This window comes from Helicoverpa armigera, chromosome 1, assembly GCF_030705265.1.
Source record: "Helicoverpa armigera isolate CAAS_96S chromosome 1, ASM3070526v1, whole genome shotgun sequence".
In the NCBI taxonomy this organism is placed as follows: Eukaryota; Metazoa; Arthropoda; class Insecta; order Lepidoptera; family Noctuidae; genus Helicoverpa; species Helicoverpa armigera.
In genome coordinates this window covers 3738639-3751735 of record NC_087120.1, presented here as the reverse complement: position 1 = coordinate 3751735, position 13097 = coordinate 3738639, and the positions used below count along the sequence as shown (strand labels likewise).

General features: G+C 35.1%; 1 long non-coding RNA gene and 1 other non-coding gene across 2 annotated transcripts in view; one reads left to right on the top strand and one right to left on the bottom strand.

The window, feature by feature from the left end:
* The window catches only part of LOC126054100 (uncharacterized), a 219134-nt gene that overhangs the window by 150753 nt on the left and 55284 nt on the right, over positions 1-13097 (top strand). The gene's annotated exons all lie outside the window — the stretch shown is intronic.
* On the bottom strand, positions 1241-1314 carry Trnai-aau (transfer RNA isoleucine (anticodon AAU)). The gene has a single exon. It is a non-coding gene; the product is annotated as a tRNA-Ile (tRNA).

Here is a 13097-nt window from a genome sequence, read left to right as displayed (position 1 = left end):
AGTGGCATAAATGTGCGTTTATAAAGGGCTTTTAAATCTACAGTTTCAAAACTAAATTAACTCAGATTTAATTTTAATCTACTAGTTATAATGTAGCATACATACTTTTGAAACTTTTCTAGAGTCCCGATTACTACCTTATTTTTCATACAATGAATTTGAACGAATTTAAATCATTTAAATGTAAATAAAAATAATCAGTCCTCAAAATCCTTCGTTACCACTATAAGTTTGAGTTATTGCACGCATGATAAAGTTTTTACAGAACACCGCTTTTTATTTATGTCGTCCTTGTGCTGACACGAATGTAAATAGTGCGGATCCGATCACAAAACTACAACTATTCAACTATCTGTTATTGTCGGATGCAGTTGAGCTCCTATCCGTTTATGTACTGCTAGTACTCCTTGGCTTGGAATCCTTTCAAGTCTCGGGAGAGGGGAGGAGGAGTGGTTTCCTTTGCATTTTTTAATATTTGCTTTCGTAGATTTGAAACAGATACTTTTGAATAGATGGACTATTTTGCATCAAATTAAATTAGGTTAGGAATAAACATCCATCCCCAAATTTACTTATTATATGGTAGAAGAAATCTTTCAGTACCAAATCCAAATAAAATGTTAATGCTTAATTGAAAAATGTCGTAATGACAATCCAGGTCCCCAAGATACAGGCAGCGCCTAGTTTGGGGATCATGGAATTGATGAAAATGTCTCCCATAGAGTAGTTACAGTGTACTTACTACTTTTAGCCTTAAGTAAAATCTGTAAATGTAACTGTGGATCAATAAAGTTATTATATTGTATTATTATACATATAATTGTTATGATGTGATAGTGGCATACAAATAGTCATGAAGTCAAATTACAGAACTTAAAGGAAAATAGCATCTAGAGAATTATGTAGCTCATCTGTCTACACTTACATATTAAGGAAACGAATTATCTATTTTCTTGTAAATTGTGTGTATATGAACAGCTTAATATCGCTACAACGTAGGTTTGCAAGCTAACAATATCACTGATCTCTTTTTAAGATTGAATGCATTGTTGGTTGTTCTATTGCTCTTTTTTAATTATGGTAACTCAAAGATTTGTAACTTTTTATCAGCTTATGAAAAAAGTGCTTATGGAAAAAAACTTTACCCAGTTCCTTTCTAAGCGACTAGGTGCGACGCAAGGCTTGAAGGGGGGAGGGAGGGTCCCATTAGAGAAAAAATAATAAATTTGCAAAAGATAATTGGCACATGAGGGACTCGAACCCCCGACCTCCGCGTTATTAGCACGATGCTCTAACCAACTGCGCTAATGTGCCATGTACTGAATGTGCTGAAATTCAGGATAACTTTCGTCGTTCCTGCCTCCCAAGGCTTACATTTGCATGAAAGAAGGTGATGGCTAGATTACCTGGTGCCCGAGAGTGAAGGGTATCAGTATAGGAGCAACAGCTTCTGCCTTGTCACCCAATAGCACAGACAGGTACGAGTGCATCAGGCATTACTATCTACGGCATGTGCTAGACAAAGCAGCAAGATCGAATCAAACTCACCCCACAACTTACCACCTGTAAGGGGTTTTGTCAATGAAGTTTGTGTACATCGTTACTATTTTTTAATTAATTATGAATTAACATTTTCACACTTAAAAGAAAAACGAGAGAAACTTCCAGGAGTCGTTCGTGCTAAGACTTTTTATTACACAGCTATGCGCTATGGCAGCTACGCAGTCGCACGCGATGCTACGAAAGTTTGTCGCTACGATACGTTTAACGCAAAAAATATGATCTCATTTGTATAAAAGTGTGTGATTGGATGGAATATGAAATTATTCTTATGGAATACTATTTAAAACTTTATTATAAAGCAAGTTTAAGTTATGAAATGCAACAGTTCTGTCATTATTTCTAAGATATTTAACAAAAATCATAGCAATAACTCGTGTCACCCAAGTTTTAAAGAAATTGGCTTACATATTTCGTACTGAAATACAATTGACATGTGAGTTACAACCAACTCTATACCGTTTTTCATAAAGATTCATTCAGGACAACACTATCGCTGCATTTATGACCTTTTGATAAAGCAGTTGTTGTAAAGTAACCTTTTAACGTGATATGGTCTCCTAGTACTTGAAGTCAAATCGGCAATGGTTGCCCGCTTTCACGCAAGCGCGGTAGCGACCAAACCACGTGTATCAAGGGTCTACCACGTGGGTTGGTCAGTGTTCATTTTCATGGTTTTCTAAGTTACGTTTATTATAATTTGAAAAGTAATTTTAACTAATAAAAAAACGCCCTTTATAAATTTTCTTTATTTATTGTAAATTATAGATTTCGTTTATTTTAAAATATAATTAATATACAGATTTTGAGGTAATAAAGAGGGGATTTAAACAGTACTGAAAGATAAACTAGGTAAAGAATGTAACTTGGCAGGAATTGACTAATGTCCATTTTCATCAACAAATACCTAAATTAAGGACCCCTAAGAACATTTAGGGGACCTTGAATTCGAATTTCGCTTTCACCAAAGTATCCCTTATAACCTTTAAGAATGTAAGGGGAAGCTCTTATTCCAAGTAACACTTAGTTATGGAAACGTTAAGAGATAGTTGGTGAAAACGGGCATAAAACGTTCAAACAGAAATGTCAATTAGGAGTTATTCGTTCACATGTTGTGCATTGTAATTTGCACAAAGTTATTACGGTGTTCTTTAATAGTTCTTTCCGCTTGTAGGTTAGAATGTGAAAGTGGATTATTTTTCGGAATATTATCATAAGTGTAAAATTGTACTGAAATCGAATTTTATATTTTTTTTACGAACCTTCAAAAGCAAAGTAACTTCTTACCTAGAGGTTTTTGGAACATCCATAACTTCATCCATCCTATGTTTCCCTAGTAAACAGCGATTACGATGCTGTATATACAATATTCCATATATACATACATCCAGGATACATACGTCACTAGATCTTCATTCCTTTGAGGTCCTAGTATTTTATGGCAAAGGATTCGATTTTACTATATCAAGATAGGTGTATGTATATTCTGTTGCAGTTTTAGTAACATTTTGTACATAATAATTTGCAGGTTAAATATTTAATAAAATATAATACAGTTAAAAAATGAATACATTAAATTAAATTACTTCTAAGTATACCAATAGAATTGAATGCTTATTACTTATTATAAAGTAGGCGATTATCATTTTATATTTTAATAAACTTGGTTTGATAAACCTGAATTAGCTAAAAAACCAGCACAAAAATGACTTAATAAGGTTTGCAATTTATTTTAGCGTTTTTTTTTTCAGTAAACTAATAGTTTGACTTTTAGGTTAAACCAAAGTTTCATATAAATATAAACTATCAAAATACCTGCCTTTACCTAAAAGTTACATTAAAGTAGGGTCCTTTCGTCGCCTCAGTTTAAAACAGCACTTGTTACCTTGCGATTGTAAGTAACACATTTGAAACTAGGTATCCTTTATGATCTCCTAGTATCCAGAATCGTGGCACATTGCCTACGTAGTTTCACGCAGGCGCATTAAAAGCCAGTCCACGTGGACCTTGCTAATGGCACGTGGTCGCTGAGACTAAGTAGTCAGACAGAAAGTGGTAGCAAAAAGAAAGTAAAACATATAAATATCAACCTTTTCTTTTAAATCTTTACAATATTCAAAAACAAAACAAAATTATAATATCTTCTAAAAAAAAATTGCAGACTACACCCTTATCAAATAGTTCAAATAATTTATTGCTTAGTTCGTTTGTTTCGATCGTATCGCTTAGTTCGTTTCCCTATGACCCTTTTTACGCTTAAACCTTCAAAACTACGCATCTGATTTTCATGCGATTTTTTAAATAGACAAAGTGATTAAAGTGGAATGTGGTCTTAAATATCTTACATTTACAACTACTATTTATTGAGGTAATGTATAGATTTCCTAGGAAATGTGTCTAATGTTATTTATTTTACATATTTCTGGGCGTTACCAAACCGTTGCCAAGTGAGTTAAGTACCATTTCAATATTAATTGCTTGGATACGTAGCCGGCGACGCAGTGGCGTGTTAATGAGGCAGAGCTCTAATAATTTGAAGACTTATTGCTATATTTTTTTGCTTGGGGATTTGATAGAATAAAACCAAAGTAAAATATTGAAAGACTTATTAAAACTTCATATTCACTGAGTGAGGACTCAGTGAATATGAAGTTTGAATAGGTACATTTGCACTATAACTTCCCAAAACTAAGTAATTACTAGCTAAGTCATAACTTCAGTGCGACATGCCTACACAATTACTATGATTCCACTCAAAGCACTGCTACAACGGCTACGCAGTTATTTGATACGATCACCTGGGTAAAATTTGTATTCTAAAATACTATAAAAACTATTCTCTATGGTGAATCATACTGCTAACATCTAAATCTTCTTTAATATTGGTCTCCATCTAGATACGGTATAAAACTAAAATCAATTACAATTCCACACACATGTTTATTTTCTATGAGAGGATAGCATCTTACTTATGTGAGCAGTATTGTATTGTTTCGTCACTGATTGCGTTCGATCGGTGACGTAAGAATACGTCATCGTAAGTCCTGCCGCCCTGGTACATGACAGGCACGTTATACGCAGGCGCATAATTGTTGAATTGTGCATGTGTATCATCTTTCCTATCACCAAGGATCCCAAACATGAGAGTGAGACACCATTTGCGCTTGCATATCGCCATCCCTATTTCTCATAGGCTAATCTGCATAGAGTATGATGCTTCGTATTTTTGAGAACCTAATATCTATGAGAGTACCTGCACGAGTATGATACCCTAGTGTTATACTCTATAAATAACGATTGGCAGTCAGCCCATTTTACATAGGTAAATCCAATATTATTATGACGTCATGTTGTTGGATGCACCTTGTATCTCTGTTGTCCTAGTATTTTATGGCAAAGGCTTCGCTTTTGATATACAGCTGTATGTAATCTGCTTGTTATACACATACAGTACGAATTTCCTTCTATGCTACTTGAGATTTTATGAAAATTGCACTTCTTCGAGCGATGTTGAAGTATTTTCCCTATTTCATCACAAGGGCTAGTTTTAAGGCCGTAACGACTGATGATTAGTCTTCGAAGCTTGTATAAAACGATTACGTTATGGACAAACGATAACTAGTTCTCGAATGTACGTCTGACAGATGATGCAGTATGAGGACGAGCATAAAGTCTTCATCGCCCACGATGATAGGAAATGGAAAAGAAAAGACTACCATGTTCATTAAAGATTTCCATTTTAGTACAGTACAGTAGTCAGGTTCCATTTCTAATTTCATATTGAAAAGGTTGCATGCAGTCTGCATGTCTCTTTTGATCGTAAAATATCTTGAAGATCCAGTGAAAAAAAAATACGATGCCTGCTGTCTCCTTCTGAACGCAGACTCAGTGGATAGACAACGCCACCTTGCCTAAGTCGTCGGTCCACCGTGCAGTAGAACAACTCAACCTCCGTTTAATATTTGGCGCGCACAACTCATGGCACAAGGTGGAAGTTTTGCTCTGCGCAATCACAAAATATGACATGCGCCATAGACCAGCATGTACAAGGACTTCATAGGACCCTTGAGGTATCCGAAGCATCGATTCATCATGACGTCAGATCTCACTCAATTTTCCTTTCATTTCCGTATGCATGAATAGGTTACCTGTTGCGTCGACTGTATGTACCATTATAGGGGTTGCTTGGGCATCAAAATCTATAAATAGAATTGATGCACCAGGATATAATGAATATCAGGATATTGAATCTACCACCCCAGTATTGTACTACATACGGTTCGTTAGCTGTCGTGCAACAGCCATGCAAAGTCGTGAAGATCAATCAGGTGGGATAGTGATTTAGAGGGATGCGGCTTTTTAATTTTCTTTTTTTCTAAAATAATTTATGTTAGTTTTATTTTGGCCTGAAATAATATTATCTAATTGATACTTGCAATTGAGATGAATATATCAGTGGATTTTATTTTAAAGTTCTGTGCAATGGGCGGGGGGTATGTTTCAAAAGATTTTTTTTTTAATCCTGTTTATTTGATTTTGCGTTTTTGGTCCTGCCCTGGGTTTGTACATCAACGTAAAAAATGTGCATGCAACCTACCAAAGCAAGTGTTCTTCCATTGCGTGTTTGACATGAAAATAGCAGCAAGAAATGTATCACATATCCATATATTTCAACCTCTGACATACTAGGGTCTCATAGAGCATAGAAGCTATTACTTTGTGATTGGTTATATTTTACTTTCATATTTATGTATAATCGTATACATTAGAATGTTTTGCACTCTAAGTAGAACCTGCTTGGGAACAGGCTGGGCAGATTATGGTGAAACCCACAAACAATGGATTATTTCTCTGGGGCCCTAACCATCTAGTTTGAATCCTGTACCGGATACTGGAAGATATATTATCTATTTTTATTGATGATTGAAGTTTTAAAAATGCATATACTATAACAGTAAATGAATGAATTAAATTGCACTAAATAAGCGCCCTAATAGAAAACTCTGCAACAATAAAACCCATGTGGGTGACACCATCTACTTATAGGTACTTTGCCAAAATATGTTTTTTTGTTCGCACACGTATATGAATAGTAAAGAGATGTGGGCGCCAGAAACATAAATAATGGATTTAAAAAGCATTTAGTTTTAATATCATAAAAGAAAGCCAAATTGATACCTAGTATTATTATGATTTATCTTTACTGTTCATGCTCTCCGCTTGTTTTGATAGTACCATATATCCATACGTATCGATATTTAATGGACATAAGGCACAATTATTACATAATATCATATATTTATACCATCCATAGGTTGCGCCTTCACTTTTCGCCATGTCATCTATGACGTCACATCACATCGGTTAATCGAAATGCTTCCTCTGCGCGTTTATGCTATCCTAGTAGTTGGGTTGCAAAAACTTTTTTTTAGTTCGATAGGCCTATTGCAAAGTTCTTTCACTTAATATTACTGACGGTTCTACTTATCCCTCTACATTGTCCGGGGTACATTGAATGACTACATTTCATAACATTTTTGTGAATACGTTTGCGTGAAGTTTGCATGTGTGTTGCGCTAAGGATATACTTTATGCAATATGTAGGTACATACTTATAACTATGTGAATCTATTGCTGACGTCACGATGCTTCGTGGGCTCCTGGTATGAGCAATTTGGAGGGAATTCTTACGCAAGCGCAATATTTAACGCGTACTATAAAGTTTTACATCTGCACTTATCAGTGTGTGCTAAAGTATATAATTATACTTAAACTAGCTGTTGCCCGCAACTTCGTCTGCGTGGGCAAGTTTCATACAAACTTTCATCCCCTATTTTATCCCCTTGGGGGTGGAATTGATCAAAATCCTTTCTTAGCGGATGCCTACGTCATAACATCTACCTGCATGCCAAATTTCAGCCCGATCCGTCCAGTGGTTTCAGCTGTGCGTTGATAGATCACTATGTCAGTCAGTCAGTCAGTCAGTCACCTTTGAGTTTTATATATTTAGATAAATCTTTTAATTTATTAAAAGCTTTTCTATTAGGTTTGTCAAAACCAACATTTCCTTTCTTGCAATTGGACGGAAAAATTCATTGTATGATTAGTGAAAAATCCATCCTTACCAAGATATCCAACGAAATTCTTACTAAGTATACGGTTTTATGATCAAATGATGCATCCTAACAGAATCACACAACCATACTGCTTCAGTGTTTCTGAACTCCTTATAGGAAGTCCTCAGTTGCGCATCCTGATTCTCCTTGCTGCGCATTACGTCACTGCCATCCTACTTTCACTTACTACAGGAATCAATCGATTTCATATGAAAACCGGCCGAGTGCTAGTCCGACTTGCGCACAAAGTGTTCCGTATCATTATTTATAAAACGGCTATAAAAATCACGCTGGTCGTTGCTACTCGCAAATTATATCATAACTAGCAAAACTTGCATGCAAAGCATATATAAAACCTTCCTGTTTAATCACACGAATCTATTTTTAAAAAACGCATCAAAATCTGTTGCAAACTTTTAAAGATTTAAGCATACGTCATATGGATATAGGGACAAAGAAAGCGACTGTGTTTAAACTTGGATTTTGTTGTTACTATGATTGAAATTACCCATTTCTCAGTTTCATACTTTTTTCTTTATGATTCCATATTTCTAGACACACAATAAGAGATAGAAAGATTGGTTCTCCGGAAACGCATTTCGAAAAAAATGGCAAGTGCGGGTTAACTCGCGCGGTAATAGGGTGGGTGGGAGCCGTCTTACCCTTTGGGTACGCAACCCTAAAAATACTTGTTCCTTCTTGATGAAAGGAATCTTAAAGCTCTTGCTCACCTATGGTCCCCCAGTTACGTAGTCTATAAATAACGATCGGGGTGCATCCTCGTCCCATATATGTATTAATATAGATAGATGATACTTCAGACTGTAAGCGCCCTTGCAATTATGTAATCCTAGTGCTTCATGGAAAAAATATTCGATCCGAATTCCTGCACACTGTATGCACTGAAGTTTTCGGAATGCGATTTAAAATTGTATTCTTTTAAAGTAAAAGAGGTAGAGAGGAGAGGAGAGGGAATTATGAAAGGGCAACATAAAGAGATTGAAAAGTTCAACAATCAACATATAAGAAAATTATATCTACTTTGTTCCCTTTTACACGATAAAATATAAACCTCGTTTTTGTATGGGTTGCAGTTTTAACCACTGTAATTGTTTTTTTAAAACAACGAAGATATTACATATGTTAATATGACTTTAAGGATTACATTATTCTGCCGGTTAAAACTCTTTTTGCATGATTTTGAAACTATTTGAAGAGTACAAGTTTATACGAAGAAAACTATACAAATAACCAAAAAAAAGAATTCACATCTTAAAATCAAGACTAGGTTCAGTTGGTGCCATGGCAGCAAAATCTATGAATAGATTCGCCTTACTAGGATACTATGAGTGCTAGAAGGTCGTTGCATTCCAGCTTTTTGGGAGTATTTGTGCACACATCAGCACTATATCCTTATCTATATGCACGCCTGCGACGGGCATATGCAAAGTGTTTAGGGACGTACGCGATAGCAAGAAAGGATTTAATTTACATACTTTCAGGAATAAGTTGGTATATATATGTGTTAACAGAAACCAATATTAATATGCTCGCTCGTCGTCATTATTTATTGCTAAGAAATTAAATGAATCTATTTCATTTCCATTCCATTGTGATAATGCTTCGCTCGATTTGTTAATCAAGATTTTTTTTCTCGAACCTCGCTAAGATTTAATTTTAGCATTAGACAGTCCAAAAATATAAAAACGAATACAATAAATTATTAATTCCCAATCACAAATAATTTTAAGTAACGCGCGTGCCGCCTGGTAACTATGAATTAAAAAACTACATACATAGATAAACTACTACTACTAGAAAGTAGTAGTAGTAACAGGGCTTCATGAACAAAGCTCATTATTGCTTTTCATGTTATTACCTTCTTATTACACTACTAGGCTTGCATAAATGAAAAGTGCTAACTACGAACTAGAGTTGGCAAAAACTTCACTCAAACATAGTAAGTAAACGATGATTTATGAATTTCACAAACGATGATCATGTCTGAAGGACATCTGGCATCAAGGTGTAATGTCGTTGACTAAACGCTTTTTCATTAATTCAGGAACTTTTTTTGTTTATTTATACATAAATTCCTCTATGAAAAAAAAACACTTCACATTGCCAACGTGGTGTGTTACTTTCACTTTCACATATAAGTGCAACCCATCACGTTTCATTATATCCTAGTACCAGTTTCTATAAATAAATTCCGGTATCCTGCATACATATCTACAGTTATAAAAATGCAATAAATAGGTGCATCAAAAATACATCTCTGCATTTCTGCTGAGCTAGTAGTTCTGGTTGGCGATTATTGAACCGATCCTGTCACAGCTCGTTTCACCGAACCAACATAATATTATCGAAAACTATGCGAATTCGTTTTAAATTATAAATTTTAAATATTTTTCATTGATTAGTCCTAAATCATAGTCATCTCCCGAGCCTTTTTGCCAACTATGTTGGGATTGGCTGGTTAGTTCTAAAATACATTTTCATATTTTATTCTGAGGGATGAATCCACTCATGTCCATTTTTCCGTGCCCAAAGGGTAAAACGAGGACCCTATTTTTTTCTTCGCTCCTCTATCCGTCCGTCCGTCTGTCACCAGGCTGTATCTCATGAACTGTGATAGTTAGAGAGTTGAAATTTTTCACAGATGATGTATTTCTGTTGCCGCTATAACAACAAATACTGAAAACTACTAAACTACAGAATACAATAAATATTTTGGGGGGCTCGATATCAATAACGGCAACAGGTAGATCCTTGAAATATTTACAGAATATGGAATGTATTATAATGGAACCCTATGGAACACTCCGTGTGCGAGTCTGACTCGCACTTGGCCGGTGTTTTATTAGTTAAGTCCAAAACTATACAACAATAAATATATTAGCATATCATAATTATCAATAATATCATATTGATTTCTGAAACTTCGCGAATATTAGGCATTTAAATAAAACCACTTTTACGGATTTTATCACGTTTATATGAATATTATGGCTATATTAGTATAACTATCGGCAAACGAAGTTACTATTCATATGAAAAAGCAACTTAGCAAATGATTTGAGTTTTTCTTATAACAAAATGTTTGGTATGCAAAATGCATACAAATGAAGTGCTGAGCATCTATGTACCCCCAGACATATGTATCATATAGCCAGCAACGAGTTCTTACTGCAACTATTTTAAACTTGTTGCGTGGCATGGTATAGATATATATTTATATATATTTAGCCCCACGTCCTAGTTACTATAGAAATGAATAGGAAGTCTGTTGAAAAAATATTTAACATGTTTTATTTCTACGTGGCCTAGTGGGTAAGGATCACCGAACCAACCTCCCTAGTATGAGAGCGTAGCGTGGGTTCGATTCCTGGTCAGCCAAGTACCAAAGCAACTTTTCTAAGTTTGTATATACTTTCTAAGTACATATATCTTAGACACCAATGACTGTGTTTCGGATGGCACGTTAAACTGTAGGACCCAGCTGTCATTGAACATCCTTGGCAGACGCTGTGTACTCAGCCAGTAAGTCTGACACCAGTCTAACCAAAGTATTGGGTTGCCTGGGTAACTGGGTTGAGGAGGTCAGATAGGCAGTCGCTCCTTGTAAAACACTGATAACCAGCCACATCCGGTTAGACTGGAAGCCGATCCCAACATAGTTGGGAAAACGACTCGTGAGATGATGATTTTTTTACAGTTCTTTATTATTATACTGTTTGGTACGAAATTATAGGAGTTTTAGTAGTAGGTACTAACACCCGCAGTAAGTGTGAAAAATAACTCGATCTCTGCATTTCCAATTGCAGCCTGTGATTTGTTGCATGAGGCTTTTCTAAAGTGTTCCATTTCCAAAACATAGATAGCATTTTTTTTTTTAATAAGATAGGCTAAAGTTGATAATCCCCACCTCGCCGGAATCCTAAACTGCTACCAGGATTCCATGAGCTTGTAGGAGTAGTCAAAGTAAGTCGCCATCTGTATTGGCCCTGGAAAATGACGTAGCTTTCAACAAATCTCAAACGTAATGATTTGCAACTTGTTGTAACGTGAAACACGTAACTTGGACGTTTAACAAAAATATGAAGATGGCGTTATTTTAAGTTACATGAAGTCGGTCGGTCATTTCGTATCAAAATGGCCCTAAAATCTTACTAGGACTGCATAACGTTCTAGGAGTAGTCAAACGAAAGTAAGGCCATCTCTATTGGTCGTAGAAAATTACGTAGGTAGCTTTCAACATATCCCAAACGAATCAACTTGTTGTTACATAAAACCCTGTCTGTCACTTTGACAAAGTTATGTAGATGGCATTATTTTAAATTATAAAAATTTTGCACTAAATTGCATCAATGCAACCCTTAAATATTACCAGGACTTAATGAGCCAGTAGGAGTTATCAAAAGATATTAGAGCCATCTGAATTGGCCCTAGGGTATTACGTAGCTTTCATCAAGTTATAACTGAAACAATTTGCAACTTGTTTCGTGGAACACGATCTGACATAATTTCTATATTTAACAAAAACGTGTGATTGCCGGCAGCGATCAGTTTTAAATTATGACGGTATATCACATACCTCGAAGACAAAATTGTTGAGAACCTTTAAAAAACAGTTAAGAAGTTTTTGTTCCACACTAATTGACTATGCCTATTAGAGCGGTAGATTAAACTTAGGCGGTAGCAGTGGCGAGGCGTCCCTATAAGCCGATTCCCGTCGGCTTCCCTTTCGAATTTCAAGTTAGAAGCATAGGTATAATTAATAATATAGTTATTATAATTAAAATAAAAATTTAAACCGCACAATTTAAACCTATAGGTACCACCGTACCACGGCCAACACCGTAAAATTTTTTATCTATAAATTTCTTGAAACATTTTGCTTCTATACAAGCCTCACCGAAACTTACCGTTCCCAATGTGAAATGTGAAATACTTTCACTTTTACATACAAGTGCAACCTATCACGTTTCATTATATCCTAGTAGCAGTTTCTATAATTCTATAAATAAATATAAAATTATATAAATTAGCTAGCGTCATGCATACATAATATTCACAACCATCAATGCAATAAATTCATCCATCAGAATACATCGATGGTTTTAGGATTATAGTTGTGATTTCTTTCTCATTTCCTCTTGAAAAATTATGTTGGTATTTATTTATTAAAAAAAATATGTGTAAATGTGTGCATATGTGTAGTAAACGTTTCTAGGTGCATTTTTATATTTTACTCCAAGGGCCGGGTCGACTCATGTACATTTTTTTCTGAGATTTTTGTGTTTAAGGGAAATTCTCCCAAAACATTTTCTTAAGCACGTGACGAACGTCTATATAACTTTTTTGTAATAAGACCAATCAATATATTCCATTATATAATTAAGTTGCATTGCCTGTTTT